Source organism: Phlebotomus papatasi, chromosome 1 (genome assembly GCF_024763615.1).
Source record: "Phlebotomus papatasi isolate M1 chromosome 1, Ppap_2.1, whole genome shotgun sequence".
Lineage (NCBI taxonomy): Eukaryota > Metazoa > Arthropoda > Insecta > Diptera > Psychodidae > Phlebotomus > Phlebotomus papatasi.
In genome coordinates this window covers 105,029,763-105,043,368 of record NC_077222.1, presented here as the reverse complement: position 1 = coordinate 105,043,368, position 13,606 = coordinate 105,029,763, and the positions used below count along the sequence as shown (strand labels likewise).

The following is a 13,606-nucleotide window of genomic DNA, read 5'->3' as shown; positions in this document are numbered from 1 at the left end:
TCACTTCAATTGCCGTCCTCATTTCTTCCTTGGAGATCCTACAGTCACGAGCAGAAGGTTAGGGACAAGATACTGCATTTAAAAGTGGTGGCAAAGCATCTCAGGCTTTGCGAAATGCTCGAACTCGTGACTTAAGGTCTCTACACATTGGAAGCAATTTTCGACAAAAATTTCTTTTTTTTTAAGGAAATTTCCTGCAGTGCTGTAAGGCTTCTACATATTGGGAGCAATTTTTGCCCAAAAATTTGACGTTTCCACTTATGGCACTTCAGGGAATTTCCTTAAAAAAAAAATGTTTCATCAAAAATTGCATGTTTGGCAGACTTTTGATGATTCCCCCTAGCAGTGTGGACGATTTCCTTCTAAAGAGCAGTTTTTAACGTTAAAGGCCTTTACACATTGGAGGCAAATTTTATCAAAATTTGCTTTTTTGACGGAAATTGCATGCAATGCTGCAGGTGGAAACGTCAAAATTCTGTCAAAAATGTAATTTTTGACGAAAATTGCCCCCAATGTGTAGAGGCCTTAAGTTCTCACAATGTGTAGACATCCGTAGATAGAAACGTCAAAATTTTGTCAAAAAAGTAATTTTTTGACAAAAATTTCATTTTTCATAGAAATTTGACGTTTCCACCTACAGCACTGAAGACAATTTCCATCAAAAATGCAATTTTTAACGAAAATTACTTCTAATGTGTATATACACCTTTAATTGCTATACCTTAGAAGTACTTTTGCATCATTTACCATTTACCGTTTCACAACCGATATCAAACCGATTCAAAAATCTCTCAAAATATCCCCAAAAATAGTTTTAAGAATAATAGAAATGATTTTCGGATAAAAATTACCTACCGGTTCATGACCGGTTTAATATCGGTTCACAAATGATTTGAACCGATTTATAAATCACTCAAAAAATTGAATAAAATACACTACAGGAGTAATGTAATTGAATTTCGGAGAAAAATTAGTCACCGGTTATGGATCGATTCATTACCGGTTCATAAGGGATTGGAATCGGTTCAGGCTTGTCAGGAATTCGAAGACCCTTCCAACAAGACCCAGCATGATACCATTCGGTTGTTAAATACGCTCTCTTTTAGAGCCTTTTCAACCTTTAATCTTGAAAAACCAATATTAAGAACAATTCAACGGGATTTTTGTATAAAGACGAAATGTCCACCTGGGTAATCTCTAGAACATTGTAAGACCAAATGGGGCTGACCTAAATAAAATACAAACTTAGAGAGAAATTGGAGAACTGAAGGTGCCACCCATTTTTCACTTCATGAGAGTGAACCGTCCACGGCGACTGATGCTCACTCACTGAAAACTGAAGACATTTATCTAACAATAAAAGCCCCAAAGCAACCTTTCAGCACCCATAAGGATGGTAGGGGTTGGGCGTGCCAAAGGAATGAAGGATTAGGATTGGTGGGTTATGGCCGTCGACTGGGTTGACATGTGTCGAATAGGCCACACGGTCTACAACATATCCAAAAAAATTTAAAAAAAACTCACAACGCGTTTTCGAGTAATCCCAGAAAACATGGTTTTGAAGGGGAAAATGAGGGTTATGCTAGGGTCCTCGACAGATTTGCGGATTAGCCGAGAGACGTCTTAGCGTGATTGTATTCCAAATAATGGTTAAACCGCAATTATATCATTCTCCACTAAGCCGTCTCTCGGCTTAAGTCGTAAGGGTGTCGAAGGCATAATGGTCTCAGGGTCAGTTATAGGGGATCCTCTGATGGATCCAATCCGACCATCTCACGTAGGTACATTATCAAAGCTTAGAGTCAAACAGTTAGAGACATTAACTTGAAGTTTTCTAAGGATCTTCCCAGATGGTTCGCTTTTCGTCATTCTCCTCAAAACCTTATGGAGTTTTTAAAAAATAAATATAACTCAAGGTTATGATTTTTTTTCGTTTTTTTAAGATTAAGAAGCTCTAAACAATGTAGTCCCTAATCGATTATGGTAAATTTTGGGTCAATTGAAAGGTCTTTTAGAATCCCACAGAGATTTTAATCAATAATTGTCGCAAATGACTCATTCTCAACAAAAGCAATTCTTATAACAATATGGAAATACATCGACAAGAAAACAATTGCGATACATATAAGTGATGGGCAAATTACAACAATTGGTAAATAATTTTGTAATCTAAATTACCGTAGATTCGGGTAACTTTAGCCGCTGGAAATAACTTAATAAGCTTTAATAAGCATAACCTTCAGATGAATCCGAAAAACCCTTTTTTTGCATCGCAAAACCCGAGAAACTCACTTTTTGCACCGCGAAACCCGAGAAACTGAATTTCTGCATTGCGAAACTCACGTTTTTTGCATCGCAAAACCCAATTTCTGCACCTTGAAACCCATTTTTTGCATCACGAAACTCAAGAAACCCAATTTCTTCATCTCGAAACCCATTTTTCTGCATTAGAAAAATCGAGAAATCCAATTTCTGCATCTCGAAACCCATTTTTCTGCTTAATTTCTGCATCGCGAAGCCGGAGAAACCCACTTTTTACATCGAGAAATTCAATTTTTGCATCGCGAAACTCACTTTTTTGCATCGAGAAATATAACTTTTGCATCGTTAAAGAGAAACTGAATTTTTGCATCGCGAAACTCACTTTTTTGCGTCGCGATACTTAATTTTTTGCATCGCCAAACCCAAGACACCCAATTTCTGCATCGCGAAACTCTCTTTTTGAATCGCGAAACTTAATTTCTGCATTGCGAAACCCGAGAAACCCGCTTTTTGCATCGAGAAACCCGAGAAACTCAATTTTTGCATCGCGGAACTCACTTTTCTGCATCGAGAAACATATTATTTGCATTGCGAAAGAGAAACTGAATTTCTGCATCACGAAATTCACTTTTTTGCATCGCGAACCTCACTTTTAGCATCGCGAAACCTGAGAAACCTACTTCTTGCATCGAGAAACCTGAGAAACTCAATTTCTGCATTGCGAAACTCTCTTTTTGCATCGCGAAACCTAATTTCTGCATCGCGAAACTCACTTTTTTGCGTCGCGAAACTCACTTTTTGCATCTAGAAACCCACTTATTGCATCGAGAAACCCGAGAAATTCAATTTCTGCGTTGCGAAACTCTCTTTTTGCATCGCGAAACTCACTTTTTGCATCGCGAAATCCGAAAAACCCACTTTTGCATAGAGAAACCCAAGAAACTCAATTTTTGCATCGCGAAACTCACTTTTTTGCATTGCGAAACGTAATTTCTGCATCGCGAAACCCAAGAAACCCACTTTTGCATAGAGAAACCCAAGAAACTCAATTTTTGCATTGCGAAATTCACTTTTCTGCATCGAGATAGATACTTTTTGCACTGCGAAAAAGAAACTGAATTTCTGCATCACGAAACACATTTTTTTCTTCGCGAAACTCACTTTTTGCATTGCGGAACCCGATAAACCCATTTTCACCATCACAAGACTCGAGAAATCAGGAACCCTTGTTGGAAAAATGAGAATGAGTTTTCCCTTGATCTGAAACCACTCAACCCTTCGATATATCTCTTTTAAGGGTGTGGCTTATATTTTTAGGGCGTGGTCTTTCTTTTCAAACTCATTCATATTTCAAACTTAAATTTGTAGGCGTGGCTTATATAATAATAGTGCCATAGTGTGAAGCGGAAAAAAAAGGAAACTGCAGAGACTCCGACCTTCGGGCGTGGTCAAATAAATTTTGTGGGTGGAGCTTATTCATTAATTAAAAATATACCGTAGCCAATTATTTTGTTTAAAGTGGGGTTATTCGGAGAGAATCTCCTTCCGGATACGGCAACACATTTTTTTTTGTTTATTTTTTGTTGGACTAAATCTTTTGTTCAGGACTGTTGAGCACTTGACGAAAACATCTCCAAGAAGTGGAGACTTGGACACTCATCACTCCACGGCTTTAGACAATTTTCTCACATGTGTTCGACATTCTGGAGCATTGAGATGGGGTCGTCGGAGGTGGTTTAAAAGGGTTGATGCTTTCCATGTGAAGATATCTTGATTTAAGATATCTTCCTCTCGTGCTTTGTTTGTTAGCTTCTCATCATCCTCCGTAGCTTCATCCAGAAAAGTAATTAGAACATCATGCTATCACTATCGGAGCATAACAAAATGTTATGGTGCCATTTTATCGCCCTAGCCCGCCTCCGGGAAAAAATGCTCTCACACTTTTTGTTTTTATTCGTGGAAAAGGCCCTCAAAGTCACTCAATTCTGCACAAACATTCCACATATTTGTGATGGGCTGAAAAATGTGGTGGGCGTGAAAAAGAATTTGATGGTGCTTTTTTTGGGAGCTTTTTATATTCGTCCACTTTAGAACTCTTTTGAATTTAATTGAAAATTACTGCTGGGCAGACTTTTTGCTACTGGACACTCTTTTTGGTGGTGAAAAAGTGTTGATGGATGGACAATGGTTTCAGTGCATTTGGTGCTTCTGGAAAAATGGTCAGTTTTGCAGAAATATGGGTCATGATCGTCAATGTTGAGTGATTTTTCAGCATTTAGCACCTCCAATTTATTCAGTTGAGCATCAATTTTGTGCTTTAGTTCACTTTTGCCATTTCTGCCAGCGACATTGATGTGAAAATCATGGAAAAATTCATTGTGCTCTTAGTTATCCTCTTGCCCCTCTCAGTGGATTCCCATGAATCCCAGCGAAGGATCGAGCCTCGTAATTTCTGGCTGTACAGTGAGTGATATAGTGACATGTATCAACGACTAAAATGTTCAAAATATCCTAACGATATCTTCCTTTTCGTAGAATACTGCTACTTCCATCAGAACAAAGTTGCTTTTGGACACTTTTGCTATCCAAGAACATATCCTGTTCGCTATCCCTGGTACACACCAATTCCCACAGCTAGACCAACTCTTCCTCCTGTCTTTCCCACCTTACCCACAGCTATGACGTTCCCACCCGGTTTTCCACCAACAACGCCAATTTTTGATGTTCGAGGTGGATAAATTGATTCAGCAACTCGTCGAAACTTTTCCACCTCAACTTTTCAAAAGAGCAAAACACAATAAATTATTTATAAGATTTTGAAAATAAATTCAATTGATAGTACTGCTGTTTTATTCTCCTTCAAGAAGTTTCTCTGCCAGAGAAGACCAAAGAATATCACACATCTTTAAAGGTGGCTTTAGTATTTTGGTACCATTTCCATTTACTTCTTTCTAGGAATTTTAATTCAGTAAAACCTGGTCAGAGACCTGACGAAAAATACAAAAAATGTTAAAAGTAAAACTTGCCATGAATTCTATTGCATTATTCTGTTATTTATTTTAGCAAAATTTAATATAAAGATTCAGTGAAAAGCCTAAGTCAGTATTCTAGAGGTGTGATTTTTTCATTGCAAATTCGGATTGAGTCAAACTCGAAGGATATTCGAATAAAGTAATGTAAATTCTGTTAGATAATTATAAAATAAATGAGAAAATCATAAAAGTATCTTAAAACTTTGAAGCTGATTTCCTTTGAAATTATGAGAGATAGAGGCTTGAAACTTGAAGCCCTCTTTGAAAATGAAGTGAATTGGATTACAAATGTACAAAAGGTGAAATCCTCGAAAATCTACGAAAACTAGTGAGAAGCCAAGATCAGCTTATGGTAGCTGAGATTCTTTACAGGCGATATGGAAATACGTGTAACTTTAGGATGGGTAAGGGTGAAGCAGCGTGATGTAACTAGCCAGGACCGTAGCTAGAGTTGAATTTAAGGTAGGGCATCAGTAGTTAAAGGTAGGGCATTAGTCAAAATTTTAATTGATCTGTTTTGATTAATCGATTTCCATCCCACATCACTTGAATAATGAATGAAGGAAAACAAAAAAAAATCATTCAAAAAGACAAATTTTAAAAATAAAATATAATATATTATACTGATTCTTCGATACATACACTTAAGGGGTTACGAGGGTCAAAATTGACGAAAAGAAAAAACAGCATATTTTGTTCTAATTTCTTTTCAAGATAATAAAAAATATAATTAATTAAAGTCCGAAGGCATATAAAAATACAACAATGAAATTATATTTCTTGAAATTTTTATTTAAAAATTTATTCTGTGGGACTTGATTTTTGGTGCGATTTTTGAAAAAAGAAAATACTTTTCGGTGGACAAGATTTCTCGGAATTGATTCATCTGAAAACCAAAAACCAAATATTTCCCGTTACCTGATGAGTTAAACTAGTCTCTGAACGAAGTATTTTTCAAAAACTGAAATTCGAATTCTTAAGAAAATTTCATACACAAAAATACCAGATTTGACTTGTTTTACACTAAATTTCGTCTTGTAGAAGGATCAATTCCGAGAAAACTACTCCATCGGAAAGTATGTTTTCAAGTTTCAATGACTAAATTTTTAAAATTTTTAAATAAAAAAATTAGAAAATATATTTATGTTAATTTTATGTACTTTTATATGCCTAAGAGCTTAAATTAAATATTTTCTTTAATATGCTGAAAAAAAAATTATAGAATATTATTTTTTTTAGTCTTCCTGACCCACGTAACCCTTAACTATATTGAGAATGCGTCAATGAGAAAAGGAAATATATTAAGTTTATTTTGTTCGAAATGTAAGAATATTTACACTGGTTTTGCTCAGAACCATTGAAAAAGTTAATTTAATTTAATTAATCATCAAATAATTCCAATTTCAACTCATTAATAAATAATGCCAAATTGATGGTTATATTATATATTCTATTTTATTTTTTTAAGATGTTTGAGAGAATATTTAAATTTTTCATAAAATTATCGTTTGACTTTCCATACGAATTTCACCAATTGCGCTAAGCACTTCAATCGATCATTCTCGAGGTCACGAGATTTTGAAGTGTTACCATACGTCAACATTAATTTTTTTTGGACATGGCATTTTATTGTTTTTTTTTTTTTGCTTTTAGCAATAATTGAAGTAAAACTTCAATTTATATTTATTTAAGTAATGGTCCTCATTCTAAAATTTTATGGCTATGTATAATAAAAATTTTATACGATCACGACCTTTTATGTTTTTGGGCTTAGAATGTAGATCATTAAATATTCAAAAAACTTCAAAATCAGTTTTTCTATTGATAAATTATTGATAAAAGAAACTTTTATTTGGCTTCTTGTTTTGATTCTGTAACGCCTTACTTGGGCAATATCAAATCAAAATGACAATTTCCAAAGATTGTGAAATTGCATAATTTCATTTATAGTTATAACTGAAATTTACTTACAATTCAAATACCATTTATAAACACAATAAGAAAAGGATATGTGTGATTAAATGAAGCCGTAGTTACTTTGGAATTCTTTAGTTTAAATTAGATGTATCAGGCCATTTAGTGGGAGATTATTTTCTTCTCTACCATGTCATATTACAAACACTTTACTTGGAATGTTATCTTAGTTTCTGGTTTTTTTAAGGTAGGGCATTGGAAGTTTTAAAGTAGGGCATTGGCCCTCAATGCCCCCTTCCCCAGAGCTACGACCCTGTAACTAGCACAATTGCTGAAGTAACCTGTCCATGAAACACAGTGATGTTGCTGACATCATAGAAATGCATACAAAATTTCTGCGAAATTTCTGTGGTATTCCTGAGGGCTTTCTATGGAATTTCTGCAGAATTTCTCTGGAATTTCTGCGCAATCTTCGCAGAATTTCTTTACGGTTTAATATTTCCGTCCTGGTAATTGTTTTAAGACTTCAAGACAAGCGGTATAAAATTATCCAAGACCGCTTGTCAAAGCTGGTGATCCTGATGACCTTGACAAGATTATCAAAAATCTTGACTTTTTGAAAGAAATAAAAAAATAGCCTGTCTTAGTATCCTGGAAGAAAAGTTCAAAAGTCAGATTCAAAAGTGTTTTAGAAGAATATTATTCTACAAATTTAAAAGAATGTTTTCCCAAATCATTGAGCAAATTTCAAACATTTTCTGATAGGCCCCATATATGAACAATTAAATCATTTTGCCCTCTTTTCTGAGAAGAAGTATTTACTAATTTGTAAAAGAATGAAAAAATCAGTACATTCAGTACATTTTTTGTGTCATTAATTGGTGAATTATTATTGGCATTAAGTTATAAGATTTAAGTTAACGATTTTATAGTAATTTGTGGTGAAATTGCCTCTTACTAATAGATAGGTCCTTAAAAAAATAGTGACATTAATGAAATAGTCTAATGGAGCATACAAACTTTAATTAGGAAATGAAAACCACTTAAATTTATAAATCTTGCTAATAAAATTAGTCACTGTCAAATAATTTAATCTCTTGAATTAAGAATTGAAAGATCTGTTATATTTTTGAAATTACGAATATATGAAGACTGTATTAAAATTTTTTCATAAATTATTTTTATTTTTGAATTAGGACTCATATTTATTGTAAAAACAGATTTATGTAATGATATGGATATTAGCTGATACGAATAGTGAAGGGTTAACTGATAAAATTGCATTTTATGGAAAAAAAACGCCCAAGTGTAGGCAACTTTTATTCATAGGGATCACTATCACACGACCTTATGATTTGAAAACTAACGACAATTTTAATGTAAGATTCCCAACTTCTGGCTTGAAGCAATAAAAGCTGGAGAACAAAAACGCAAATAATACCTAACATTCAAGAAAAAAATTACAATATCCGTTATCAAAAGTTGATAGATCAGTTTCTCTGTGATCACTAAAGTGAAAAGATCGAAGTTCTCCGGCCAAATTTGCTAATTTTTCGCGAAATGGCTAGAAAAATCACACAAGTGCTGAAAGATCACTTCTTGGTGATGATCTTGACCATTGTTGCTTGTGAAGTTCGCGATTTTGCTGTGAAAATGATCCTCCCACGAATTTTACCATCCTTCTCTGCAAGATATCTTGAACATAAAGATAGATTCAATGAGGATCTTGACCAGAAAAGTGATCAAAATAGAGAAATTCCATCTAGGGAATATTCTGCAATAGTTCATCAGCCTATATCTAATTACAAAAAGTGTTTAAAGATCGTGAAAACTGTCGCTGATATCTTGCACATGGTCTACGAAGTTTCACGTGAAATGTTGCATCCGGCAGAGAAACTTCAATTGTAGAAGAATATCTCTAAAGTTTAAGTTATTTATCTGTATGTAATTGTATTAAATGGTGCCTTGGTATTTATCTGTCTAAAAGTAATTGAATTAAATAATAAAATGGTACTTACGCGTGGGTTTACAAGGGCTAAATGCCTAAAAATCTCAACTGGTAGCCTTCAATTCAAACCAAATAAATATGCAAGAGAGGTAGGTTTAAATTATTTAGAGAATTTCATAGTTTTAATCAATTAAAAATAAATAAAAGGAACATGTAGGGGAGACTGGGGCAAAATTTGTCAAAACGAAAATTTCAATATTCACTATTTTCCAAAATAAAAGAGATTAAGGCTTAAAATTTTTATTATAGGTAGCCTTCATGAACCTTCTTAAATTTACAAAGTTTCAAGGGATTCGAGGAAGGATTATGTAAAATAAAAAATAATGAAATTTTGAGCCCTATTTTTCGAATATTTGGCTTACAGAAAATATCAATACTGATTAGCCCAATTTAAGCACATTTCTCGTTAAAATTGAGAAAAATTATCTTCGACAAAGTTGTAGAAGAAGAAATTTTCTATAAAAATATGTCTATTTGATATTTTTAACGTTTGCGAGAGTAAAACGTCACAAATCATTCGAAGACTGAAAAAATTTTGAGAATCTCCACAAAATCGACTTTTAGAAAATGATTCGAATATCAGATTTCTTTCCATATAGAGGAAAATAGTCTTCTGCAATGTAGTAGAGCAGTAAAGTTCCTATAAGAATATGCTCATAATAAAACGTTTAAGTTTTCTCAGAGCTCGTAAAAGAATTAAATATGCGTTTTGACAAGTTTTACCCCAGTCTCCCCTAAGAAAAGGCTCTCTATGCGATATAATGCTCAATAGGGGAATGTGGGGCAAAAAGTAATAAGATGAAATTATTAAAATTTCCACCTATTGTGCTCAAAGAATAAAAAAAAAACACATTCTGGCTTCGAACACTTCTTATTTTTCCCATAGGGGAAAGTACTCTCCATTCGAACGTTCATGCCTTCGAATAATGTGATTTTTTTTTTAGTTTTCTTAACAGACTTTCACATTTCTATTAAACATTAGATAGCTTATTATCAATTATTGATAATTATGTGAAAATCATGTGGAAATCTCTTAGGAAAGATAAAAGAAATTCACATTATTCGAAGGCATGAACGTTTGAAAGGAAAGTACTTTCCCCTATTTCTTTAAAGAATTTGATTTAATTTTTTAGAGAAAATATGGGAAAAAATGAAGTGTTCCAAGCCAGATTGTATTGCAAGCCCGAAAGCCTTCCCCTATTAAGGTGTCTTTATGTATATTCGATTGTCCACATGAGAAAATTCTTCAGAGGAGCATCATTAAATCACTTAACTCCCCGCACGGGAACTCTATCCAGAAAATCTCTTCCCCAAATATTTATCTAAGCCTTAACCAATTTTCTATAATGGTGAAGAAATCAAGGGTGAAATACATTTTGTGTCAATATTTGGTCTCTTCTGCAGGGAATATCGGGGATCCGGGATTTGCCGTTCAGGATATCTGTGGTCAGAAGGAACATTCCGTGTATTCGAGTGAGTTAATCTATTTGCATACAATTTAATATTCCTCCGAATTTTTGTCACTCCTTTTTCTTGATTTTCTTTTCAACTCTACGACGATGGAAAGAAAATTGGTCTCCCTTCGGAAATACGCAAATTTTCTTTAGGGTTTTCGAGCCAAGTCTCGAGCGGGGCGGTTGAGGCGAAAAAATAGGAAAATAAAAGGAAAATTTCCTCTTGGTTGAAAACAAAGAAATGGAATAAAATTGTAATCAAATAGGTGTAAAATCTTTATGATATCGCCGTCGAAAACAGTCCTCCTCCCCTTCCAACTATTTCACGTTGACTTACAAATAATGGATTAAACTCTATATGAGAATATAATTTATCGTATTTATTCTATTACCCATTCCAAGGCCCGAAAAAAACCACGGCAAGGACTGCGTTCCAGCGAGGGGCACCTGAGCCTTTTGATGCTTCACTGGGCAAGGGGGCGAAGGACTGAAATGGCGTGGGTAAGGAACTTGGTCAGGAGGATGAGGATCGAGGTGTTTGCGTGACATTGGCGTCAACGGCGCACTGCACGGTCGTTATTGGACTTCTTTTTTCCTGGTTATTTGATATTCATGCACATTGACCTATAGCCATACAATAAATCATCGCTATCTCAACCCTCACCCCTTCTGTGGACGCCCATTCCTCCAGGAGCGACTCATGTGAGCACCAGGCCATAGTTCAACAATCCACCCACAGCCCCATTATGTATTTATTGTTTTCGCATTAAGTGGAAGTCAAAGAGGAATTGCCCCACATTATGAAGGGAATGATGAAGGGTGAAGCAAATAAAAAGCTTCTGTGATAAGAGTTTTATGTGGAGAGTTTAGGGGCTTTTCCTAAACCCATTCAGTATGTCTCAAAGAACAAATACGAAATAAGAAATAAATTTGTTACTTTAAGCCTAATATTTAAATATTATTTAATTGGTGGAATCAAGTAGAAGCTATTATATCCTACCAGGGGCATGACATTTCCTATGTTTCCCATATGTTTCTAGCGTGCCGAAAAAACTTTGGAGTTTATTCGATGTTTTCTGTCATTGTAGAATGAATTTGCAAAAAATAGTAATACAAAATAAAAGCCAATTTAATAACGAAGAGGCAACTGAAAACCCTAAATTGGCAACCTACGTAGTTTTCGAGATATCTTGTGAAATGTGTACGAAAACAGGGGAAAAATTATACTAAAACCGGTCGCATTTTTCAGAGCTAATGTCACCTTCCTGTATCCTACTTTAAATCAAATAATTTGCCACATGATTGTTAGAATAAGGATCCTTAATACATGGTTTAGAACAGAGTCAACATTGACTAGATAGGACGAACATTAACGCTTTATTGAATGATAAATAATTATTTGAAGGGATACGTGGGTCTCAAAGATTTAACTCTTTCGCGTCATTAGGGTCATATATGACCCGGGGAAAAAACATTTTTTTTACTATTTACATTAATTGAAATCTATCGGTTTGTGCACGACATCATAATAGAAGGATGTAAGATTCTTGGATAATTTTCTCAAGACTCCAGATATTCAGAAAAAGATAATATTTGAGATCAAAAAACACTAATTTCGAACTTTGTGAAATGACTTTTCGTTTTCAAAATTTTTTATATAAAGTTATATTTTTTTTTAGGAAAAAGCTCTACAGAAACACAAAATAGAATATCCAAAGATTGTATATTGCATATTTTGATATAATAAACTACTCTCAATTTTCCAGAAAAGCGAGTAGAATTTTCCGGGTCAAATATGACCCTATTGTCGGCAAGGGTAACAGTGTTTTCGTCCCAAACCTATAGCAAAATGTAGTTGGGACATTGTTTTTCTTTTTGAAATGCAGGTGGGACATCTTGCTCCTGGACATTTCATCTTATATCTGATGAATTATAAACATATTTTGCAATATTTTAGAGCACAGCTGAAACCTAAAATGTTCATGATTGTGCTTAAAAACCCGCACAGCTGAAGCCTCAAACGTTCATGATTGTGCTTAAAAACCCGCACAGCTAAAGCCTAAAACGTCCATGATTGAGGCATATTTTCTGCAATGTTTTCTAACAGTAAAATAATAATTTCAGTCTTTTTTTATTTAGTCCTCGGGACCTGACTTTCAGAGACTTCCTTGAAAAAATAATTCCAAAAAAAGTCCATTTAATGTAAGCGTTCTGGTAGAAATAACCCCTTAAATTGAAGAAGAATGTGTGATTATTAAATTTAACAATATTAATCGTTTTGGATGTAACTGGCGCAATAGTTTTATAAATTTTTTTGCTCAGAACTCTCGGAATCGATGTGAAACTTCTTCGGTGGTCGACTAAACCGCTTTTCTCTGTTCTGGTTTGGTTGTGAGGGATCGTGTGGTTTTCAGGGACCTTGCCAATCAGCACCAGCAAGAGATCAATGCAGGGATGGATTTAAATGAATCTTGTCACTATTTTCTTTCTTTATTTTTTTTTTATAATTTGGTTTCTGACACTTGATGTATCTTTTTGGTGTCTACTTTTGTCTTTGAACTTTTGCCTCTGTACTTTCTTTTTGAACTTTGGAGTTCTAAGGAGATCCCTAGGATATATTGTGGATAAATCAGTTTAGTCGACCATTGAAAAGGTGTATATCGGGACCGGTAGCTCTGGGCAAGACTTAAAAAGTATTTATTCTTTTGCAGTAACACATATTCATTGACAATCACACGAAAGGTTTTTGATATGCCTATTTTAAATTTTTCAGTATGCTCCACAGATAAAAAAATTAAATCAAAAATACATATTGTCCTATACGAAAAAAATAGGCCACGCCCCTGCAACTTTTCGGATTTCAAACTTTTCTAAGAAAATAAATGCAGGAGATACCATCGCGAAAATACTTTTAGGTGAGTTTCAATGAACTTTAG

General features: G+C 34.3%; 1 long non-coding RNA gene across 1 annotated transcript; it reads left to right on the top strand.

The window, feature by feature from the left end:
- Positions 1-10,465: 10,465 nt before the first annotated feature.
- On the top strand, positions 10,466-11,618 carry LOC129799067 (uncharacterized). Its single transcript, XR_008751489.1, has 2 exons — positions 10,466-10,689; positions 11,073-11,618. It is a non-coding gene; the product is annotated as an uncharacterized LOC129799067 (long non-coding RNA).
- The last annotated feature ends 1,988 nt before the right edge of the window (positions 11,619-13,606 follow it).